Here is a 25,213-nt window from a genome sequence, read left to right as displayed (position 1 = left end):
ACGCCGGGAAACACACGTTCGAACGCAAATAATTGCGTTCTAAAAAACATCCCTGAACGCAACTGCCTGCAAATGACTATAAACGACCATGTGTACATGGACAGATAAGATAACATGGAGCTGCGTTCAGGGGCTTCTGAAAAAAATGCCCAACTGCTCCTAAACGGCCATTTCCAGCGTCCCGTGTACATGGAGCCTTAATATTGAAGGATGGACGAATCATTAGTGATTTGTATACTAAGTCGACAGATAAAAAACAACGTTTACATTCTAATAGCTTTCATCCAACCGGCATTTTTAGATCAATACCTAGGAGTCAACTAATACGAGTTAAAAGGATAGTGACTGACCCACAAATATGTGAGACAAGATTAAAGGAGATGGGTGAGAAACTAACAAAGAGAGGGCATCCCTTAGAGATAATCAATAAGGAACAAAAACAACAAATTATGACATTTAAAAATTCCCAGAGTTCCCAGAAAAGGATCCCATTTGTGTCACAGTTTTACCCATTTTCGGCTAACATACAAAAAATTGTTAAGAAACACTGGTCTATATTGGGAGAAAATTATCCCAATATTCCAGAATTTCATGTACCCCCATTATCATCATACAGGAAAAAGGTAGAACCCTACATGATAGGTTAGTAAAGACAGATCAGTATGTTGAACACAGCCCTATTGTGACTTTTCTAGGACCAAAAAACACAGGCTCATATCCATGTTTGAGTTGCATTCAATGCAACTCAATGATAAAAGGAAAAAACTTTTCACATCCACATAGGGGATATGACATAAAAATTAAGGATCATTATACATGTCAATCTCCATATGTTGTATATATTATCAAATGCCCATGTGGCTTGTATTACGATGGGGAGACAACTCAAAAAGTTAAGGATCGCATTGCCCGCCACAAATACTCAATTAGGGACAAATGCCATAAATGCCATTAGTGAGACATTTTTTAGAGAAAGGACATTCAGTGTCCCAATTGAGGTTTATGGTTATAGACAGTATACAAAGAAACAGAAGGGGAGGTAATCATGAACTACAACTAAGAAAGCGTGAGGTCCGGTGGATTCATTTTTTGGAAACTTCACATCCGAAAGGGTTAAATTCTGAACTTGATTTATATCTATTTTTATAAGTACTCCTTTTGGTCTAAAATATGCGAGTGAATGTGTTTTACACTTTCAGCAGTGACAACTATATTGAATACCTGAACATATGATTAAGTGCCGGTTCACACTTCTGCGGATGCGGAGATCGCACTGCTCCTAAATTACATGCGATCTCATGTGCGGTGCGAATTTTAGCCATACACTTTGTATGGCTGAATTCGCACTGCATCCGCACCAAAGACGCACGAGGCATTTTTTTTATTCGCAACAGAATCGGATCGCATAGTGGTTCACACTAGTGCGATCCGATTCTGTGCGAACTTGCAGACCGCACAGCGATATGTGATCGCAACTGGGGGTGTCGTTAACTTTTAATTGACACCCCCTGCGTATCGCATATGGCAGTGTGAACTGCCAGAGGTGCGGATACGATGCGGGATCACGCTGCATATTTGCAGTGTTCCCGCATCGCAGAAGTGTGAACAGAGCCTAATGGTGTCATTTTAATAATTAAAATGTGTGTTTTTTGTAGCTATCATGATGACAAATATTTCCCTTTTTTTACTAATAGGACGGAATAAACTGGACATTACTAATTGTATTGGGGGAAGGATCCAACACTTGTAACCTTATCCCAGTCTTCTTAATGACTAATTGGAGACACCTATTTGAATTAATTAATGATTGATGACTTGGTGGATTCCTAATTGATATTAAACATATATAAGTCTTTGTATTTGTTTGAGGATTTAGATGTATTTCTGTTTGCGGAAGAAAAAAAAAAAAGAAAAATATATTTATATATATATATATATATATATATAATGTTTGGGGGTTCTAAGTAATTTTCTAGCAAAAAATACTGATTTAAACTTGTAAAAAAACAAAAGTCAGAAAAAGCCAGAATCAGCAAATAGTAAGAAAAAGAAAAAAAATATTTACTGATTTATCTCAGTGTGTTTCAAGCAGCCCGATTGACACCTGTCTATGTCATTGGAAAGGACCATAAAAGCAGGCTCATATAAGCTTCATCTGTGTTAATAATAAGCTCTCTGATTTTGAAATGTTGAAAATTAACAGTTGGAATTGGAATTTGAATCTGATTGGCTGAGCTCTGGCTGCCCTAATGGTATCCTAGCAACAATGATGTCCCTCACAGCCAGCCTATATAAGGAGCTGTTGGAGCTGAATCTGGCGGTTTGGTTTTGCTAGAGGTAGTGAACACATCGCTTTTCTAGTGCTCTGTGCGTTTTCATTGTAATTCATCAGAATGAAGTGGCAACGCAGAAACCAAACCTTGGCATTTCGTCCTTATAAGATCAGGGATGAGATTACTTGGAAATTCATCCAAGATAAGAACTTTGTGATGGATTTGGATAAGATCACATTATTACTTAGTGAGTTGAAGCTAGAGACAACTCAACAACACCCCAAAAATGGGGAAAACAAACATGGGAACTCTGATAAGGGGAAGAATTCTGGAGAGAGAAAGAGTTCCATAGAGAAGAATGACAAGACCAGAGGAAAGAAGCAGAGAGGAGATAAGGGAAGATTTGATGCTGTACTCATTCGGGCCAAACCAATACTGGGTATGACAGGTACTGCCATATTGCCCAAGAGGAACAACAAGAGACCAGCATCAGATGCGATTTTCCCTGCACCTCCAAATAAGCAACAGATGACTATCACAGATGGGACAAGTAAGAATGATGAGAACAATTTCATAAAATATAACATAATTGTCACTGTTTAGATATTTTAAAAAGCCTGTCCCCTGCCAACAGCTGTAGAGTAGGACCCCCCACCTTGCCTTTATAAAAGGGGATGTTACCCTCTCATTGCTCAAGCATTATAACGCATGCTATCCTCAGCTAAATAAATGGGTTTGGGTGAGCTGCAGCTATAGCTTATGTGGATAGATCTGTCCTCCCATACTGGATCACACATATGACCACCCCTGCAGTTCTCCCTATTATGATGGTATTCCTTTAACCCATTTGCTGCCGCAATTTTCTCACACATGGTATATCACATGTTTTTGGGCCTAAGGATTACTTACAGTGGACCTGCAATTTAAAAGTGAAGATTTGCTACATTATGGGAAACATCCAGAAATACTAATTGCACCCAAGTAGTACCCAGAAAGATTTAGCTTTTGTCTGGAGTTGGGGGGGGGGCTATATTATGTGAGGGGGAGCTATAATATGTGAAAATCTGACTTATGATCTTCCATACAGGCCCACTTTGTTCAGAGAACTCCACTGGAACAACCAGTCGCTTCTAGGCATAGATGGCTGGACTCTGATGGCAATGAATATTTATGTTCCTGGGCTCCCAGGAGAGGGATTCCCCAACTTAGAAAGGGGTAGTAGTGAATAGGTGGTTTTACACCTGCCAATTCAAAATGACGTGAATCCAATTGGGCCTCTTTTTAATTACCCCAATTTCTTCTACAATATGCAGCACATCTGGCAGAATTATTTTAAAACAAGTTTACAGCTTCTATTGCAGCCTTGAACTTGTTTTGCCTCTTCGACTGCCATGATGTACAGGTTATATTCTTGCAGGTCATAGAGTTAAAAAGTCAACTACTGTAGCAATGCACATCCCTCTAAATCTTTCACTAATGAAAACATGCTGCAATCTGTGTAGAAACATAAAGCCGTTTCCCTTTATTTGGTCAAACTACTTAGCATCAGGGAGTCGTGGTAAACAGGAATATCTCTTTTCCATGTGCTTTTCACCATTGTCAGTTAGTGTTTTGTGATGTATGTGTTCTATTGCAGTAAGATAATAACATGTCATGATTTCTATTTATCTAGTAGTCAATGAGATAGTCAGCAAAATAGACAACATGGCAATCAGCGAGACAGTCAACAAGGCAGTCAGCGAGACAGTCAACAAGGCAGTCAGCGAGACAGACAACAAGGCAGTCAATGAGATGGTCAACAAGGCTGTCTGTGGAGAGACAGTCCATGAGGTTGTCAGCGAGCCAATCAACCAGGCTATCAGAGAGCCAATCAACCAGGTTGTCAGCAAGCCGGTCAACAAGCCTGTTAGCGAGCCAGTAAATGAGCTTGTCAGCGAACCAGTCAATGAGCTTGTCAGCGAACCAGTCAACCATGTTGTTAGCAAGCCAGTCAGCAAACTTGTCAGTAAGCCAGTAAAGCTTATCAGAAAGCAAGTCAACGAGCTTATCAGCAAGCCAGTCAACAAGGCAGTCAGGGATAAGCCCCGCACCAACGTAGGATGCAGTTCACCAGCCGCCTTTAACCTTGACAGCCTCACCTTTCATAAAGTACTTGGTCAAGGTAGTTACGGAAAGGTAAGTAATCAAAGACATATAAACAGCAGGTTTATTGTATTGTGAGTTGGTGGTTATTAATATTGTCAGCGGGCTAACAGTAGGCTATAAGTGGAGGTCACACCACTGTATTCCTTACCACTTGCCATTTACACTACACGCGCTGAGCTGTGTTACTCAATGATAAACTGAAATCTATTGTTTCCAATAAGACCAGGTTACATCAGCGCGATGCATTAGTGTGCGCTCAATGCAATTGGAATATAATGCATGTAATGAAATGAGCTTTAACCAGTTCCCGACCACCCACCGACTTTTTACTGTGGCAGGGTGGCTCACACAGGCAGAATGACGTAGACCTATGTCGCTCGCCTAAGAGGAACTGGGGGGTGAGCGCGCACCGCTGGCGGCACGCTCCCGTCCCCGATCATCAGCGGGGAAGCCGAAGCGTGTCAGGCGGCTCTGATTGCCACCTAAAACTCTCGATCATTCCCCGCTGAGAGAGAAGGAAGGTCAGCTGTTGTAAACACAGCCTACCGTTCTTCTCCCTGGGATTATCGCAGAACTCATGTGATCCTGCTATATAGGATCACATGTCTCTGTGGTCTTCTCAGAAGAAGTCACACCCCCCCACAGTTAGAATCACTCCCCTAGGGTCACATTTAACCCCTTGATCACCTATACTGTTAACCCCTTCCCTGCCAGTGTCATTATTACAGTAACAGAGCATATTTTTAGCACTGATTACTGTAGTAATGTCACTGGTACCCCCAAAAGTGTCAAAAATGTCAGTCAGGGGTCCGATCTGTCCATCGCAATGTCACAGTCCTGCAAAAAAATCGCAGATTGCCGCCATTACTAGTAAAAAAAAAACTGACATAAATCTTTCCCGTAGTTAATAGACTCGATAACTTTTGCGCAAACCAATCAAAATACGCCTATTGAGATTGTAGCAGAAAACAAATTGGCCTAAAATGTTAAAAAATTTAGATTTTTACATTTTTTTGGGGAATGTTATATAGCAGAAAGTGAAAACATTGTTTTTTTTTTCCAAAATTGTCGCTATTTTTTTGTTTATAACGCAAAAAAAAAAAAATCGCACAGGTGATCAAATACCACCTAAAGAAAGCTCTATTTGTGGGGAAAAAAGGACGTAAAGTTTGTTTGGGTACAGCATCGCACGACTGCGCAATTGTCCGCTAAAGTAACGCAGTGCCGAATCACAAAATAGGGCCTGGTCATTAAGGGGGCAAATCCTTCTGGTCCAAAAAAATAGGTACAATAAAGATATTTTACACCATTGTTAAAAAAAAAAGCATGCCAACGCACAGCATCTCAAATGTGCTTAGTGTGTGTTAAATTAATGAAAAGCGAGTGGAGTGAATCCAGCCTAAATTCATATTAGTGGTGTACTGTATGTTGGAGGTGTAATACACAAAAAGCAGCTCAACACAATTACAAATCCTTTGGTAGATAAGGCAATAAGCTAATGTGTATAAACTCTATTTAGCAGATTGTATAGAGTTCATCAGAGCTTCATAGACTTTAGCACCAATATATAGGAATGCTGAATACAGACTTAAAGAGGAAGTAAACCCTCCTCTGCAAGTTGTACCTATAGGTAAGCCTATGATAAGGCTTACCTATAGGTACTGTATATATCTCCTAAACATGTACCGTTTAGGAGATATTTACCTTAAATGCAGCCAGTGACATCACTGGCGCATGCGCTCTGAAGGAACGGCCGCTGGTGCCGATCCTTCAGAGCCCCGTGCCCTGACCGTCGGCTCCCACGCGCGGGAGTGACGTAATCGTGGCTCCAGCCAATCAGATGGCCGGATGCCGCAAACCCGGATGAAGGAGAACATGTCGCCCATGAGAGAGGTGAGCGGTCGGCACTTCGGGGCTTCGTTTTAAGGTAAGTATTTCATAATGAGCTAGTATGCGATGCATACTAGCTCATTATGTGTTTGTCTTTCAGGTATTTTTTTTTTTTTTTAAATTCGGAAGTTTACAATCTCTTTAAGAGTGAGTGCTGGCTGTAATTTTCTCTAAGTTTGCTAAAAGCCTACTGCAGCCTGCTAAAAGTCTATTTAAAGCTATCCCCATTCACTAACAGTCTAGAAGTTAGTGACTAACAGTCAAAACCACTTACAACTTGCTAAAAACCTGCTGAGTTCATGCTCTATAAACTAGTGTTTTCAAGCCAAGACTAACAATTGTAGCCAGGCTGGGGGTTGCTGCTGGGGACCCAGAAGTAACCTTTTCAGAACCTGGTGCTGAATTAGCTCTAATCATTTGTGTCCTGTGTTTTTTAGGTCGCCCTGGCATCCCATCCTGCTACTGACAAGAAACTGGCAGTCAAGGTGGTAAAGAAAAAGCGATTATTACAAGAAGATCCTAAAAGTGTCCTTACAGAGAGACAAATACTTGAAAAAGTTGGAGAGAGTCCATTTTGTACACACGCCTACGGAACCTTCCAGTCAGAAGTAAGTGTCACATTCCTACCAATCACTCATCAAATCACATCCATATTATCCATTTGATCTCCAAGTCCAGCACAGACCTAGAAACAAATCCCCAAACCAGAAAAACATTACAGATGGCTCAGACATGAGAGAATTATGGCGGCTGAAATTGGGAATTCTGGTTCTCCCTGGCTGTCTTGCTCTTACTTTGGCTTTGCTATCCCTGACTTGGATCAAGTATAGCCCCTGTACCTCTCTCATGACAAAGTCACTGTAATGGCAGCCTGGTAGAACATGTTTGCATGTTATGTGGCTCTGTATATTGCTTTCCCAATGAGAAAAGATGTTCAACATATATTTAAAGTTCCTGCCAAGCATCATATTTTGAAATGAATGTGAATTGAGATTTAAAGTGCATGTTAAGCCAACAGTGACCATCTCTTGTTTGTTCCCACGTGGTCTATGCAATATACAAATCAAAGCATTTTGTTACATCTGTTTAATAAGAGCAGAACAATACCCATTGATCCTGCCAGAAATCCAGTGCTGTCCTGTGTTATCATAAGCCCAATGTTTCTCCATTTCTGACAAAACACAAACCTCACATCCACTTGACCTTTTTTTAACCTATATATTTCTCTCTGTCTTTTACAGGAAGATCTCTTCTTCATTATGGAGTACATGAGAGGAGGAGAACTAGCCGACTTGATCAAGTCTTCTGCTCCATTATCAACTGCTGCAATAAGGTAAGGCTCATAAACATACTGTCAAATGATGAATTCATACCTGCACCATGTGACGCGTCTATTTTGCACATTTTTGCATGTTTGTTCTGCAACAGCACAGGGCAGCCTATTCACTTGCATGGGCTTCCCTACTTGTGCCAAATGTGCCAAAGTCACATACTTAGTGAGGCTGAAAAAAACATCCGTCCATCCAGTTCAACCTATGATGTGTGTGTTTGCTGTTAACCATACATTGTATACCCCTGAATGTTGTGGTCTTTAAGGTGCCCATCTAAAATCTTTTTGAAACTATCGATGCTCCCTGCTGATACCACTGCTTGTGGAAGAGAATTCCACATCCTTACCGCTCTGACAGTAAAGAACCCCTTACGCAGTTTAAGTTAAAACCGTTTTTCTTCTAGTTTTAGTGAGTGGCCACGTGTCTTATTGAATTCCTTGTCTCTGAAAAGTTTGTTCCTTTTGCTAGGGTCGCCAGTACAGTATTTGTACATTGATGTCATATCCCCTCTCAAGTGTCTCTTCGCCAGAGAGAATAAGTTCAATGCTTCTAGTCTTTCCTCAGATGTCCTATATTCCCCTAATTATCTTTGTTGCCCTTCTCTGGACTTTCTCCAGTTCCAGCGCATCCTTTCTGAGGACCGGTACCCAGAACTGGATGGCATATTCAAGATGTTGCCAGACCAGAGTCTTGTAGAGTGGGAGAATAATCCCTTTATCTCTGGAGTGAATCCCCTCTTTTATACATGCCAGTATTCTGTTGGCTTTGCTTGCAGCGGCTTGTCATTGCATGCCATTGCCAAGCCTGTTGTCCACTAGGACCCCCAGGTCCTTTTCCATCATAGATTCACCCAGAGGATCACCGCCTAGCGAGTAACTTGCGTTCGTATTTCTGACACCCAACTGCATTACCTTACATTTTCCAACATTAAACCTCATCTGCCATGTAGTTTCCGACCCCATTATTTTGTTCAGGTCTGCTTGCAAGCTTACCACGTCCTGCATCAAAGATATTGGCCTGCTTAGCTTAGTATCCTCGCAAATATCGAGTACCAGTATCAAATATGTACTGTTTACCCCATCCTCTGGGTCGTTTATGAATAAATTAAACAGGATTGGTCCCAGGACAGATCTTTGGGGGACCCCACTTTCTACACCCGACCAATCCGAGTACTCCCCATTTATCACCACCCTCTGAACTCCACCCTGAAGCCAGTTTTCAATCCAGGTACTCACCCTATGGTCCATACCTATGTACCTTAGTTTGTACAGTAAACATTTGTGGGGAACTGTGTCAAATGCCTTTGCAAAATCCAGATACACCACATCCACAGACCTTCCTTTATCTAGATGGTAACTCACTTCTTCATAGAAGGTTAATAGATTGGTCTGCAATGATTTTTCATAAATCCATGCTGATTTCTACTAATAATACTGTTTTCATTACTAAAGTCTTTTACTGTATATAGTCCCTTAACATCCCCTCCAAAATCTTGCAGACTACTGATGTTAGGCTAACTGGCCTAGAGTTCCCCCGGATATATCTCGGCCCTTTTTTAAATATTGGTACCACGTTGGCTTTTTTCCAATCAGCTGGCACCATTCCCGTCAGTAGACTATCCACAAAGATCAAGAATATTGATCTGGCTTTTACCTGGCTGAGTTCTTTAAGGACCCTCGCGTGCAACCATCCAGTCCCGGTGATTTATTTATGTTAAGTTTTTCAACTTTAGTTCTGAGTCTGTCTTCTGTTAACCACGAGGATGCTTCCTGAGGTGTATTATTTATTTTAACATTACAAGCTGGGTTAGTGTAGCCCCCAAGTCTTTTGTGAAGACTGAAGAGAAGAATTTATTTAGCACTTTCGCCTTCTCGCCGTCCTCTGTGGCCAGATTCCCTTCATCATCTTTTATGAGGCCAATGTGTTCTGGTCTCGCTTTCTTACTATTTATATACTTGAAGAATTTCTTGGGAATTTTTTTTACTGTCTTCCGCTATGTGCCTTTCGTGTTCTATTTTAGCCGCCTTGATCTCGCCTTTACATTTCTTATTGCACTCTTTGTAATGTTGGAATGCTGCCAATAACCCCTCAGCCTTGTATTTTTTGAAAGCCCTTTCTTTAGTTTTAATATGCCTTTTTATGTTGGAGTTTAGCCACCCAGGGTTTATTTTAGCTCTTTTAAACTTATTCCCCTTTGTAATGCACTGGCCAATCCCTTTATTTAGTATGTTCTTGAAGCACTCCCATTTTTCCTCCGTGTTCTTTGTTCCTAGGGTTCTATCCCATTTTATATTGTCTAGCAAAGGGCGCAGATTAGTGAAGTTGGCTCTTTTAAAATTTAGTGTCCTTATGTTACCCTTGTGTTTCCTATTTCTATGATTTATACTGAAACTAATTAACCTATGGCCACTGTTTCCTAAGTTGCCTCATACTTCTATATCCGTAATCAGTTCTGTATTTTTAGTAATCAGTAGGTCTAGTACCGCATTGTTTCTTGTCGGTGCGTTCACAAGCTAACCGATGAAATTGTCCTGCAAAACATTTAAGAACTACCGAGCCTTGGATGAATGCGCGGTTCCTTCTGCCCAGTCTATATCTGGATAATTAAATTCCCTCATTAGAATGACATTTCCCATCCTTGCTGCCATTACAAGCTGTGATAGGAGGTCCGCCTCCCCCTCTTCCCTCTGGTTTGGGGGCCTATAGCATACGTACAATATTACTTTCCCCATAGTGCCTTCCCTTTGAAGGCTCCCTAACTCTATTATTAACCACTTGCCTACAGTGCACTTTCACCCCCTTCCTGCCCAGGCCAATTTTCAGCTTTCAGAGCTGTCACACTTTACTCTCCAACACTCAGGTACTCACCAACACTCAGGTACTCCTAACACTCAGGTACTCCTAACACTCAGGTACTGTCAACACTCAGGTACTGTCAACACTCAGGTACTGTCAACACTCAGGTACTCACCAACACTCAGGTACTCACCAACACTCAGGTACTTACCAACACCCAGGTACTCACCAACACCCAGGTACTCATGTACTTTTCAACTCTCAGGTACTCTTCAACACTCAGGTACTCTTCAACACTCAGGTATTCACCAACACTCAGGTACTCACCAACACTCAGGTACTTACCAACACCCAGGTACTCACCAACACCCAGGTACTCATGTACTTTTCAACTCTCAGGTACTCTCAACACTCAGGTACTCTTCAACACTCAGGAACTTTCAATACTTAGGTACTCTCAGTACACTACACCCTCAGTCAGTCTTCAGTCACAGTCTTTACTTACCTAGTCTGTGTCACTGTGCTCCTGCACAGCCACCCCCTGTAACCTGTCACTGACACTTGCAGGGCTTGACGGTGAATCCTACTCACACAGACCGTCAGTCAGTAAGTCTGCTACTCTGCTCCCCTGCCTTTACTGTCACACTCCCTCACTCCCCCACACAGTATTTCCACTTACCCGCTGCCCTCGGTCAGCCTGTCCTCTGGATCTCTCGGTCCCACCCGCCGCTGTCGGAACCTCTCCCGGTCCCTTGATCTCCTGCCGCCGCTGGAGCCACTCACCGCTGAAGCCCGCTGCCTCACAGTCTCCGGGGGGCATAGACTTTCTTTGGCAGTGAGCCTCAGGCACTTTTGCAATGTACGTGATACGTGATTTTGGTTAATTTTTTTTAGGCAACTGCTACCTGCATTTGAGATGCAATTAAGAAATAATGGCACCACAAGTGTGATACACATCTTGGCACATTTTTCATGTGGTGTGAATAGCAAAGCAAAGGCTGAGAGCTAACAGTCATGATAAAGGATTTGCATTAACATAATAATAAATCTTAATTTGAAATAAAAGCCCACCCACACCGACCCACCTCAGTAAGCCTTCATCAGGAACGAACCTCTGTTGCCCCACCCCCTCGAAGACAGATGCACTTTCCCCCCCAACCCCCTCATTTAGCCATCAGCAAAGTGCACTGTAATTCCATTTTGTAGAGATCAATCTCACATTATCACATACTGCTTCAACCAGATGTGACTAATCCCTACAAGATACCACTGCATGCTACTTGTATAGCTTATTCCATAGGAAGCTATTTGTCCACCCTGATGAATGGTCAGTTGGTACTCCTAGTGATTGGTCACTAGCATGTTAAGCAGCACAAATGATCTTCTTAAAATCTCCTGTATACCTCTAGCCTGATGTCATACCTCCTAGAAAACTGATAAATCCTTTTGTTTATCTTAGTGTGCAAGGCTGTATCTTCAACCCCGCACAATCAATGTTCCAACCCGACAGATCTCAGCCAGTGGGTGTCAGCTACCACAGGTATGAGATTTTTGGTCAGATCAGGTGACTATTATCCAATCTCTATGGGCTGGTTTATGATCAACGAATGTAATAACCCAAAAACTGAACAGTGTCTATCATTGACAGAGGAATACATTCCTTCCTATGACTATGACTTATTCTGTGAGACGTATGATATTAATAGATCTTTTCTTCTTTTTTTACAGATTTATTGCTGCAGAACTTCTCTGTGCTCTGCAATATCTGCACAGACGTGGTATCATTCACAGGTAAGTGTTTCCATCATGATCTTACTTCCATATTCACCATTCTTTATGAACCACTTCCAGCCAGAGGCATCATCCCGGTACCATTTTTATGAGAGTCGGCTTTCAGGTGGTAACGGCCGATGCGGCTCGGGAGCCACTCGGTCATTACCCCAGCGAGAGGAAGGGGACGCCACCTCCCGCCGCTCTGCCCGGGTCTTCCGTGCCAACAGGAGACCCGAGCAACCAGCCGGAACCTCCGCTGGCTTGTTGGAGTCCCAAACGAAGCTGCATTCAGCCAGAAGCGGCATTCTCCAGAAGCGGCGTCCATGATGTCACCTCCGGGTTACTCGGCGGCTAAAGGCACCGAATTTGAAAAGTGACAGTATTCAAAAATGCTGTTTTCAGCATTTTCGAATGCATTGAAATTTAGTGGAAGGGTCTAGGGTCTTTTAGACCCCAGATCCCTCCATAAAGAGTACCTGTCACTGCCTATTGCTGTTTACTTTGCTTGTGACAGCAATAAAAGTGATCAGATTTTTTTGTTTTTTAAAACCTGTGCTAAAATTAAAAAAATAAATAAATGAAATAAATAGGAAAACAATTTTTTTAAAGCGCCCCCATCGTCGTGAGCTCGCGCACGAAAGAAAACGTATATGGAAGCCGCGCCCGCAATCGAAATCGCTGTTCAAACCACACGTTAGGTATCGCCGCGATTGCCAGAGCAAGCGCAATAATTAAAAAAAAAAAAGAGCTACTCTGTAACTCTAAACTGGTAACTGTTAATACTTTTTTAAAGCATCGCCTATGGAGAATTTTATTGACCGTAGTTTGTCGCCATTCCACGGGTGTGTGCAATTTTAAACTGTAACATGTTGCGTATCTATTTACTCGGCATGACATCATCTTTCACAATATACAAAAAAAATGGGCTAACTTTACTATTTAGCTTTTTTTAAATGCAGTGAAATGTATTTTTCCCCAAAAAATGGCGTTTGAAAGACTGCTGCGCAATACCGCTTGACAAAAAATATTGCAACGACCGCCATTTTATTATCCAGAGTCTTTTCTAAAAAAATATATATAATAAAGGGGGAAGGGTTCCGCGCTAAGGTCATACCAATGGCTGCAGCCTCCCTCAAAATATAACCAAAGGTTATACGGAAATGTAATGGGAATGGGAGGGATGGTGGCGCTGCCTAGGGAGAGATGAATTGATGTATATATGTATATATATATATATATATATATATATGCATGGATTTCAAAGATTTTGTACCTTTGATTCTTATATATTCGCACTACCTCTGTGATTCATCACTGCTGTATTATTATTATTATTTATTTGTGGTTCATCACATCATCACTTGCACTCAGTCACTTTATGATTGCACCTTTGTTTGGATTTCTTTGATAGTCTTATTTATTCATATCTACAGTGTATTTATGATATTCATCATAAATTTGTAGTGGCATTTTTATTTTGTAGCACTTTATGATTGCACTTCTTTTGATATATTCATTCACCTTTTTATATATTTATATTTATTTATGAAATTTTTCACTGGTTTCTAGTGGCAAATTTCTGCCAGTTACAGCATTTATATGCACTTTATGACCTCTCAATTTATACTGTGATTCACATTTATTTTTGCACATTTTGACTTTTACTGTCACATTTAGATACCTCCCATCATCTGTTTTAACCTTGTAATCTATTCATATTTTTTGACATACGTTTTCCATATATACATCAGTTCATCTCTCCCTGGGCAGCACCACCATCCCTCCCATTCCCATTAAAATATGTATAATGTTTGGGAGTTCTAAGTACTTTCTAGCAAAAAATACTGATTTTAACTTGTAAACAACGAGTGTCAGAAATGGGCTCGGTCCAGAAGTGATTAAAGGCCAACACCACCCAACACTGGTACTCTAGTTGTGGATGGGTGTACAAGGAGTGAATTGCCCACTGCCAGTTCTGTCCCCTGCTGCTGAAGCTTTTCTGCATCTAAGTGAGGGAGCCTGACTTCCCTATACTGCATACATTTTAATTAAAAACAAAATCAAGCTAAGAATCTGTCTAATTATAACTGCAGTAATTGCAGATGTCCCCTTCTAACATGGCTCCACATCCCATTCAGCAACCCCACAAAACCAGCCACAGGTGCAAAGCTTGTCCTGGGCCCCATCAACCCCCATAAATCAGTAGAAGAAACAATATTAAGGCACACTCCGTCAATCTGCAATGTTTCTACAACTTTATTAAAGACATGTGGATAGAAACACTCCCCAGGCTGTCTCATTCCAATACGTATCGCCCCAAGTGAGATTTAATCATGCCACACTAAAAGAGCAAAATGTGACAGAGGAAGACAGCCTATGGAGTGTTTCTGCTCCCTTGTTTTCAATAATGACGTTAAAGCATTGAAGAATGACAGACTGGGACTTGACATGGTTTCTTCAACTGCAGTAAGCTGGGAACTGAGCTCATGAGGTTTATGCTGAGATTCATAAAGTGGTGCAGAAAGTTAGTAGGTGATCTAACCCGTTAGCACTAATCTAAACCTGACCTATTAATATTGGGTAAGCTTCGGTTTTAAACATTTGATCTGTAAACCTAACTCTCTCCTTTTATTTTACAGAGACTTGAAACCTGAGAACATACTGATCGACAGCTCTGGCCATGTTAAAATTGCAGACTTTGGCCTTTCTAAAGTCAATATGTTTGGATCCAAGAAAGTGTATAGTTGTGCCGGTACTCCAGGCTATATGGCCCCAGAGGTAAGTAGAAAATCACCCTTATTTTGCCCCTTTACCACTTCCATCTTCATATTATATATATGTTTATCAGCCATATCATTATAATGAAAGAACAAGAGTTTTGGAGATGAAGAAAGCAGGGTCACAATGATTGTGACAAGAAGCCTTAAAAAAAGACAAGGGCCACACTTTGACCTGTCATTCCTACCAAATATATTTTAACTATTATTACTGTTCTGTGTATGGCTGATCATGTGCTTTATTTTATACTTACCTTTACTCTCTGTTTTCTCAGGTTTATAATGGAATACCCTACGATGCTATGGCAGACTATTATTCACTTGGTGTCATCCTGTTCCAAATGGCCACAGGAGAAAAACCAGAATCAGTTGGATCTAGGCAATACTTCTATCCAAGGAACATTCACCCTGACCTTCGAGATGTCATTGAGCGAGTAAGTATAGATAGTTTAGAATTATCCAAGAGCTATGCTTCCTTAGTCGTGTTTATGTAAAAAGACTCTTCTGCATTGAAGAGGGAGCTTACAGAAAGTTTTCTAGCATCTAGTACATTACCAAGTCCTGTATGTCGGGAACCCGGTCCCCCACTGTGCTTTGTGATTCCTTTCCCCAGCCCCCACCTCATTACTATTTGGTGTAGTGATGAAGGAGTTTGAGTCGTAAAGCACAGAGGGGATATCGGACTTCTGGAAGTGTTAAATACAGATATTTATGGCAGGATATTCACCACACAGGAGGTCAGCATTACATCTGAACTACCCATGTGACGTCCTGAAAACATGAGCTGTTGGAGGAACTTCTTGACTGGTTCAGGAATGCTACCTTAGATCCTTCCAGCAGATGTATCCTAATTTAAAACTACACTAAGGAATTAAAATATATTCTGAGAAGTTTTTTTATTTTAAAAATAGTCGACACTAAACTGGCTGATTTATCATTTTCTGTTAGTAACAATCTACTGTATGCTAAATTTCATATCTTTTTTGTTACAGCTTCTTCAAACATATCCAAGAGATCGCTTCTGGGCAGTGAAAAGACTGCGAGAACACCCCTTCTTTGGATCAATTAACTGGAAGAAGCTGGAGGAAGGAAAGGTCACACCACCATTGCGGATGCCAGAAGTAAGTCCATTTACAATTTATATAATTTGTGCACATACAAGGAGATCATTTCATAGGGAGCTGCATTCAGTCACTAGAAATTGCAGAATAATTATAAATCGCAAAACAAAAAACGCTATATTGCACTTGCACTCCACTGCCATTTGTTATTATAAAATATCATTTTTAGTTCATAGAAGAATCAAAATATCAACTATAATGGTAACATTAGGTAGTGTTGTGTTACATATTATAAATACATCTCCTGGTTGGTATGTCCTGTATTTAATTATAAATCTGATTTATGTATTTTCTCATTACAGTGCCCAGCAATAGACACAACTGAGCAAATTGAAATGGAGGAACTGATTTCCTACAGAAGAATGGAAGCGAGAATTACACATGAGCAACAGAGATTGTTTGATGGCTTCACCTTCATAAGCAAGAAATGGAGAAGGATGCTGAATAGGAAATAAAAGAATGAGGGCTCATTCCCACCATCGCTTAGTGATGAGTTTGCACACAGTTTATTTATACCACCTGTTGGCTTGCAGTCCTTTGCTTGGGTTTGTGCTTCTAGGTACATCTCTGCTGGCTATCTACTAGTTTCCGTGTTCCTACGTGTATGACCTGGCTTTGGCTGACGACCTTCCTGGCTCTTGATTTCTCTTTTGGCTGACAACCTTCCTGGCTCTTGATTCCCATGGGCTTACGACTTTCTTTGACTACGGTTCCATCTATCCCTATCAGTTCCTCCGCTCCCAGGTCCGAACTCGCTCATCTCATGGTGGGGCGACCCTGAGGACCGCGACCTGGCGCCAACAAGCAGCAAAGTCCAACTCCACCATCAGGAGCTCTGGTGAATATCAAAATATCAACTATAATGGTAACATTAGGTAGTGTTGTGTTATATATTATAAATACATCTCCTGGTTGGTATGTCCTGTATTTAATTATAAATCTGATTTATGTATTTTCTCATTACAGTGCCCAGCAATAGACACAACTGAGCAAATTGAAATGGAGGAACTGATTTCCTACAGAAGAATGAAAGCGAGAATTACACATGAGCAACAGAGATTGTTTGATGGCAGTTCCTCCGCTCCCAGATCCGAACTCGCTCATCTCATGGTGGGGCGACCCTGAGGACCGCGACCTGGCGCCAACAAGCAGCAAAGTCCATCTCCACCATCAGGAGCTCTGGTGAATACCGGTTGGTGCTTAGACTCCGCACCTCAGGTTAGCCTGCGTCTTCCACCAGCGTGACCCTGCTGTACACTAGGCTCAGCTACGGGAGGCGTGACAGTGGGAGGGTTCTTATTCAAAACCTTGATTGTATTGATCCTTACGGGTCCTGAGGAAGTGATCTGACTGTGAAACGTGTAGACCCTCTATCTCAGGGACGTACATCGGTAGTGTAATGAAATTAAATGAAATTTCATTATACACGTGTATATAAAAAAAATGTAAGACTAAGTGCGATTGAAACAAAGCCACATGTGTGAGTAATGAACCTTTAATTGCACAAAGATAAAATGATACATAAGACACCCACATACTAGACATAATAAAATTGGAAAAACAAATATATATATACATAGAGAAAGAGTGCAAACTATTGGGGCAAGGACTGTGACCAATAGATATACTATATATACCATTGCAGAGACCCTATGCAAGCAATTAGTAGCATGTTCACATAAGCAATGTGGGACTGCATACATTGAGCATTCACCTGTGTGAGGGAGACGAAGATATTATCTAGCTATCTTATCAGTGGAGTTCATGTTTTACTGTCTCCTCTGGACCACAGGGATTGCACTGTTGCTTCAATCCTTTTCACAATCTTCATGTTTGCTATATACAAAGAAAGTGGAAATGGATATATTGTGGATAATTCTGTGTGAGGGAGACGAAGATTCTATCTGGTCATTACATGGCTATACTTACCTATTTCTGAGTGTCTCCTCTGGACCACAGAGTTTATATTGCTGTTACAATTTTATCCATGCTCATCACTTCATTGCAACATTAAATAATGCTACCTCATTTTGAGCATTCATCTGTGTGAGGGAGATGAAGATATTACCTAGCTATCTCATCAGTGGATACATTCATGTTTTACTGTCTCCTCTGGACCACAGGGATTGCACTGTTGCTTCAATCCTTTTCACAATCTTCATGTTTGCAATATACAGGGAAAGTGGAAACGGATATATTGTGGATAATTCTGTGTGAGGGAGACGAAGATTTTATCTGGTCATTACATGGCTATACTTACCTATTTCTGAGTGTCTCCTCTGGACCACAGAGTTTATATTGCTGTTACAATTTTATCCATGCTCATCACTTCATTGCAACATTAAATAATGCTACCTCATTTTGAGCATTCATCTGTGTGAGGGAGATGAAGATATTATCTAGCTATCTCATCAGTGGATACATTCATGTTTTACTGTCTCCTCTGGACCACAGGGATTGCATTGTTGCTTCAATCCTTTTCACAATCTTCATGTTTGCAATATACAGGGAAAGTGGAAACGGATATATTGTGGATAATTCTGTGTGAGGGAGACAAAGATTTTATCTGGTCATTACATGGCTATACTTACTTATTTCTGAGTGTCTCCTCTGGACCACAGAGTTTATATTGCTGTTACAATTTCATCCATGCTCATTATTTTATTGCAACATTATATAACACTACCTTATTTTTCCAAGCTTTTTCAATCCATGGGAACAATGCTACAGACCTAGAACTCAGTTGGATTTTCTCTTGGAACATGTCATAATTACATGTTCACATTCCTTCTCTCTCTCTCTCTCTATATATATATATATATTTTTTTTTTTTTTCACACAGTTACTTTATATGTCTGATATTTATAGACTGCATTTCCACGGCTGGGCCAATGGCAGGCATCCCAATTGTGGAGAAGTTCCCCTTGTATATTGGAGACCTTGTAGGACTTGCTATGCAAATGTGTTTTGGTTCAGATACCATCCTAACTTCTGGGAACTTCCTTCTGTTGCTGTGGGACCTGTTGTCACAAATCAAGTAAGCATCTTATGGAATCACGCCACCTTCTGGGATGATGTTGCAAATAAAAGATGGACTGTTATGGCATGAGGGTAACATTTTTGTACCTGAGAACTTGCGAATCACTGCTCCTGGTCTCTGCCATGACCATGCCCTTGCAGGACATTTCGGAATTCACAAAACGTCTGAACTCTTACAGCATAGCTTTTGGTGGCCCAGCCTAAAGGAAGATTGTAAAAAGTATGTTGAGACCTGTCTTACATGTATTTGAAACAAGACTAGCCAGACTAAGTCTTGGGGTCTGCAGAAACCTCTTCCGGACAGACCTTGGAACATGATTTTTATGGACTTTATTGTGGTAATTCCCTCAATCCGAAGGCCACACTGATATCTTTGTGGTCATTAACCGTTTATCGAAGATGACACATTTTGTACCCATGAAAGGCACACCGTCAGCTTTGGAGACGTCACAAATTTTTGGAAAGGAAATAGTGAGGTTGCATGGACTTCCTGTTAATATTGTGTCGGATCGTGGGGTCCAGTTTACCTCTAAACTTTGGAAAGCTTTGTGTGAGACCCTAAAGATCGAGCTGTCATTCCCCTCAGTATATCACCCACAAACCAATGGTCAAACTGAAATAACCAATCAGACACTGGAACAGTATTTACGCTGCTTCTCAGCTTTTTTGCAGGATGATTGAGTGTCACTGCTACCATTAGCTGAGTTTGTGTATAACAATTCTGAACATTCTGCCATTAAGCAATCTCCGTTTTTTTGCCAACTATAGGTTTCATCCTTCATTCCTGACCATCATAGCTCCTGAATGTCCAAACACACCTGTTCAAGATACAGTGAGCTTCTTCAGCTCTAATAACCAGCTGCAACAAGAAACAATGGCTACGGCACAAGAGACCAATAAAAGGTCTGGCAGAAGAGCCTGATATGATGAGGAAGGCCTCTCTTACACCTCTGACTCATTCCCACAATCTGCATGGCCTTCTGGAGAGATGACAATAACAGTAGTTTACATCATGCCCCCAGACACATACAGCCATAGTGTCCTCTTCACTCTCCTACCTTGGACAGGGCTGAGAGCAGGAGGCAGAACATTCCTGGATCGAGCGTGGAAGGCACAGCACAGCATTGAAGGAGTGTGGGAGTGAGGCTTCTGGGGTTCCTATTCCTAACCTTGACTGCATTGATCCTTATGGGTCCCGAGGAATTGATTTGACTGTGAAACGCATAGACCCTCTATTTCTAGGACATACATCAATAGTGTAATGAATTAATGTATCACAAGTTTTTCAATGTAATTTAACTGAATATTTATAAAATGTGTTAAAAAAATAAAATGTGTTAAATTGTATACTCTCTGGGTGTTGATATTTTATGGTCGCCTAAGGTATAACTACAGTTCCGCTACATTTTACTCTTTGACTAGGAGTGATGGTTTTCCATCTCAGCAGATCACTACCTTTCTACATATTCATTGTGAATGACATGGGTCAACATTACTGGATGACACAGATCTCTGTGAATGAATGAAACAGCTGTGGGGGTGGAGCCCTGCACAGCCAGGCAAAATTTAAAGAAGTGTGGCCAAATCTCTTTTGGCCATACTTCTCATGTGCGTCACAGGAGTGCACTTAGATCTGCACTGTCCAGTAACCCAGACTAAGCTGACAGTGTACTAAAGTCCTCTGCTAGCTGGAATCACTGAGCCAATCCAGACTCTGGTGGGATCCCAACGTTATTGTTGGGATCCACCTAGATGCCTAACAGGCAGCTGGCTCAGCCTATCGGCTCCCCGCTGAGTGCCTCAGCCAGCTGTTCTCACCCCCTCCCCAGCCCGGTTCTCCAGTAAGCACTGAAGGGGCAGAGCAGAAGGTCGGTGACTGACAGTCACTGCTCTCTGCTCACTGAAGACCGAGAACTGAGCGATCAGCGGCCATGTGATTGCTTGGTTCTGGGTCTTACAGCACCCGAAACCTGGTACATACTGGCCTTTTACGTTTACAAAATTTTTATTAGAAAGTAGTAAAAGGTGGTACAGAAAGATTAACATTTTACAATAGTACCAAAGCATCTTAATATAAAGATATTGACATAAGTTATAGGTCTAGACAGTAATAGTCTAAATGATAGCCATGTATCAATCATTTCACAAAGTGAGAGTAGTGGTGCCAGAAACCTGTATATTTTCAAATCTAGAATATAAAAAAAAACATCCGCATTGACATAACAGTGAATGAAACAAGTGGGTAGGGGGATTCATTGAAAAATTGGCCAATGATCTGACCAAGGTGACCATTTCCTATCATAATAGGGAGTGGTGTGGTATAAGGTATGAAAAAGTATTTCCACTCTGTTTACGGAATCTATCCTGAGTTTAACTTGGGACAGTGGTATCGACTGGGATCTTGTAACTTTCTTTAAATTGTCTATACAGTCATTCCAATTCAAGATACCGTGCTCTTAAGAGCAATCATTTTGCCATTTTAATCTGTATGGTAGCGAGTCAGGTACTTATTCAGGAAGGTATAGATTTTGGAGAAGAGACCTTTGCCTCTAGGTTTGTGCAAGCAAATGTCTTCATACAGAGAGGGGTTTAACCCCGTATCTATCTTAAACTGGGACATTTAAAAATGTTTGATCTGTAAGTAGTGGAAAATTACTTTGTTTGGGGCTGAGTCTTTAGCTTGTAGGGATTGAAAGGAGATAAACTCAGAGTCCTCAACCAGTTTATGTTATGATAGGGTTTTAGAGTTTATCCACCAGGTAAAACCAGAATAATTGGTGATGCCCGAAGGAAACACCGGGTCTCCTAGAAAGGATGCATGAGGTGGAGCCTGAGATGCTAATGAGAGTTTCCTTTTGTAAGTCTTCCATTCTCTGTGGAATCCAAGGCGCTGTAAGATAGCTGCTAGATATTCCCATGTAACACTATCAAATGCTTTATGGATATCCAGGCTTAAAAGGAGAAGGCGGGACGAGGTTACGTTGGCGTCTGGGATTATATTAGTGGCCAGTCTTATGTTGTCTGTAATTTGGAGGTCCGGGATAAAGCCTGATTGATAAGGGGAGATTAATGTGGATATGACTTCTGCTAACCTGTTAGCTAGTAATCTACCAAATACTTCTGGGCCAGGGGCAGATCCTGTTTTGAGAGATTTAATAATATTTCTAATTTCTTCCTCTGAACAGAGTTTAGAGATTCTTGTTGAGAAGGCGATAATGTGGGGCGGTGAATGCCTGCCATCCATGAAAAGGACGTAGAGGGAATGGAGGAGGTGGGACTTGAAAATAACTTTGCATAACATTTTTGAAATATATCCAAGATTTCTGATGAATTGGACGCCATATGGCCTGAGGGGGCATGGAGTTTATAAACATGGGATGGTTTAGGTGTCTGATTAAGTTCCCAAGCAAACATTGCAGTATAGGCGTTACTATAGAGAAGGAATTTAGCTTTAGACCAACGTAGGGCTTTCTCCGTTTCGTATGATAGTAGGGAGTCTAATTCTATTTTTTTTCCTTGAATTTGAGCGGGAAGAGTAGGGTCCTGATTATGATGACGGGATTTGTATAATCTTTCTAAATCTTGGGTGAGTGATAATATATTCACCCATCTTGTTTTATTGCGATTGGAGGCTAATTTAACGAGATGTACGCGAAGTACAGCCTTATGGGCTGTCCATATTGATGTGATCGCAATGTCAGGAGTGGAGTTTAATCTGAAGTATTCCTCAATATGTGAGGTAATGACTTGTTGTGTAGTAGGATCAGACAAAAGGGATTTGTTCAATCTCCATGAATAGGGGGTGTTAGCTAGACCAATCATGGAGGTTGTGAAAGTTGCTATGTGATGGTCTGACCATGTACAAATGTGAATAGAAGCGTCTTGAGAATTTGCTAAGATGATAGGGGTACAGAAAAGAGTCTAGTCTGGAATATGTGTCATGTGGGTGGGAATTGTGGGTGTAGTCTTGTGCGCCCACATTTAGAGCCCTCCAGGGGACAATAAATTAAATTGTGTTCAATTGTGTGCTGAGCAATTTGGGGAAGGAATTGGAATGTGGTGTAAGTTTGCTTCTATCTAGTGAGGGTTGTGAAACCAAATTAAAATCTCACCCAGGATTGTGTGAAGAGTGAAATCTCTGTAAAATGTCAAAGAAATTACGGAAAAAGGTTGATTGGCCTTCATTTAGAGCACAAACATTTTCTATAGTGAGATCACGGTCTGCTATGTTATCTTTTATAATGATAAACCTGCTGTCCACATCCTTATAGACATGCTGAACTTGCATAGAAAATGAGTGATGAAGGAAAATGGTGACCCCCCTTAAGCTTAGTAGGTGCAAGAGTGTAGTAAGATTGATTGCAGGATTTATGATAGTATGAGGGGTGGTTATCTTGAAAGAAATGTGTTTCCTGTAAAAGGAGAATTTGTGGTCCCAGGCATTTATAGTGTAAAAAAGCCTTAGGCCCCTTTCACACAGGTTTTCCGATCCGGTCTGCCTGTCAGTTTTTCAGGCGGACCGGATTTGATGCTCCATGCAGCCCTTTGGAACAGAGGATGTCAATGGAGACATGTTCGCTGACACCCGCTGCTATCCGATCCGATCCTGTCCGTGAAATCCGGAGACAGAGCTGTCATCCGCCTGCTCAGTAGGGATTGGCGGATTGATCCCCGCTGAGCAAAACTGACTCAGTCGGGCGCACCACCCATGTGAAAGGAGCCTAAATACCACCAAAAAATAAGCTGTTTGTGTGAAAAAAAGGACGAAAATGTCATATGGGAACAGTGTTGCATGAATGAGTAATTGTCATTCAAAATGTGAGAGCACTGAAAGCTGAAAATTGGTCTGGTTAGGAAGGGGGTTTAAGTGCCCAGTGGGTAAGCGGTTAATGTCTATTTAAATAGTTTGTTTCGTCCAGCTTGGCCCAAACAAATTATTTAAATGAACAATAAATGTGGAGTTAGGCAAGCATTTCAAGCATCTGAGTGGATGTGGAGGTAAATGGCGCTGTCAGAAAATGTAGTTGGTAGAGTGGGTGAGGGATGTGTATATATATAGATCAGTGAGTGGGTCACTATATATTGAATATAAATTAGAGGTATAAGATAATAAATACAAAGGTGTGTCAATTAGATCACAAATAAATACAAAGGTGTGTCAATTAGATCACAAATTGGTAGTAATCACTAAGTGAATATGATATATAGTGAATAAATATATAAATAAATTAATTCAGTGTGGTGATCTTAAAATAAATGTTGATAAAATATGCGTGTGACAATCCAATGTGACAATAAATAATCAAATCTAGAAAAATTAATAAACCAATTTTAAAACAATTAGTTGTGATAATATTTCGATCCCTAAAAAACTGCTAGCATTTAGTTTAAAAATAGTGCTCTTTTCAAGTGCATATAAAGTGCTGACAGTGAATAAATAACTCAGATAAATATCAAATAATAAGCAGTGTCCAATAGAAATATCATTAGGTATCCGTGGCAATATTATAAAATTATTGTCCCAATTCCACAACCAGGTGTGAGTAACTTCAAAAAAGGGGGGGTTTTAGGAAAAGTGGATCCCAAACAGTCTGTGACGGTGGGGGTGCTCAATATGGGAATAGGTGCTCCCCTCCTATTGACCCCGCACTCACCAGAGGGTAGTACCCCTACAGGGGTAAACAGCGTTTGGGGTAACTCTTAGGGATCCCTCCGACAGCTAGCTAGATATCCACTTCATCCAGAACTCCTTTCATATACTCTCCACCATAGTTATTACTGTGTAGTCTATCATTATATTTATATATTTATTCACTATATATCATATTCACTTAGTGATTACTACCAATTTGTGATCTAATTGACACACCTTTGTATTTATTATCTTATACCTCTAATTTATATTCAATATATAGCGACCCACTCACTGATCTATATATATATACACATCCCTCACCCACTCTACCAACTACATTTTCTGACAGCGCCATTTACCTCCACACCCACTCAGATTTTTCACATATAGCTTTGCTATATTTTGAGGTAGGCTGCAGTCATCTTGCACACAC

The sequence above is a fragment of the Pelophylax lessonae genome, assembly GCF_965119305.1.
Source record: "Pelophylax lessonae genome assembly, chromosome: 3".
In the NCBI taxonomy this organism is placed as follows: Eukaryota; Metazoa; Chordata; class Amphibia; order Anura; family Ranidae; genus Pelophylax; species Pelophylax lessonae.
Note: the sequence above shows the minus strand (reverse complement) of the source record.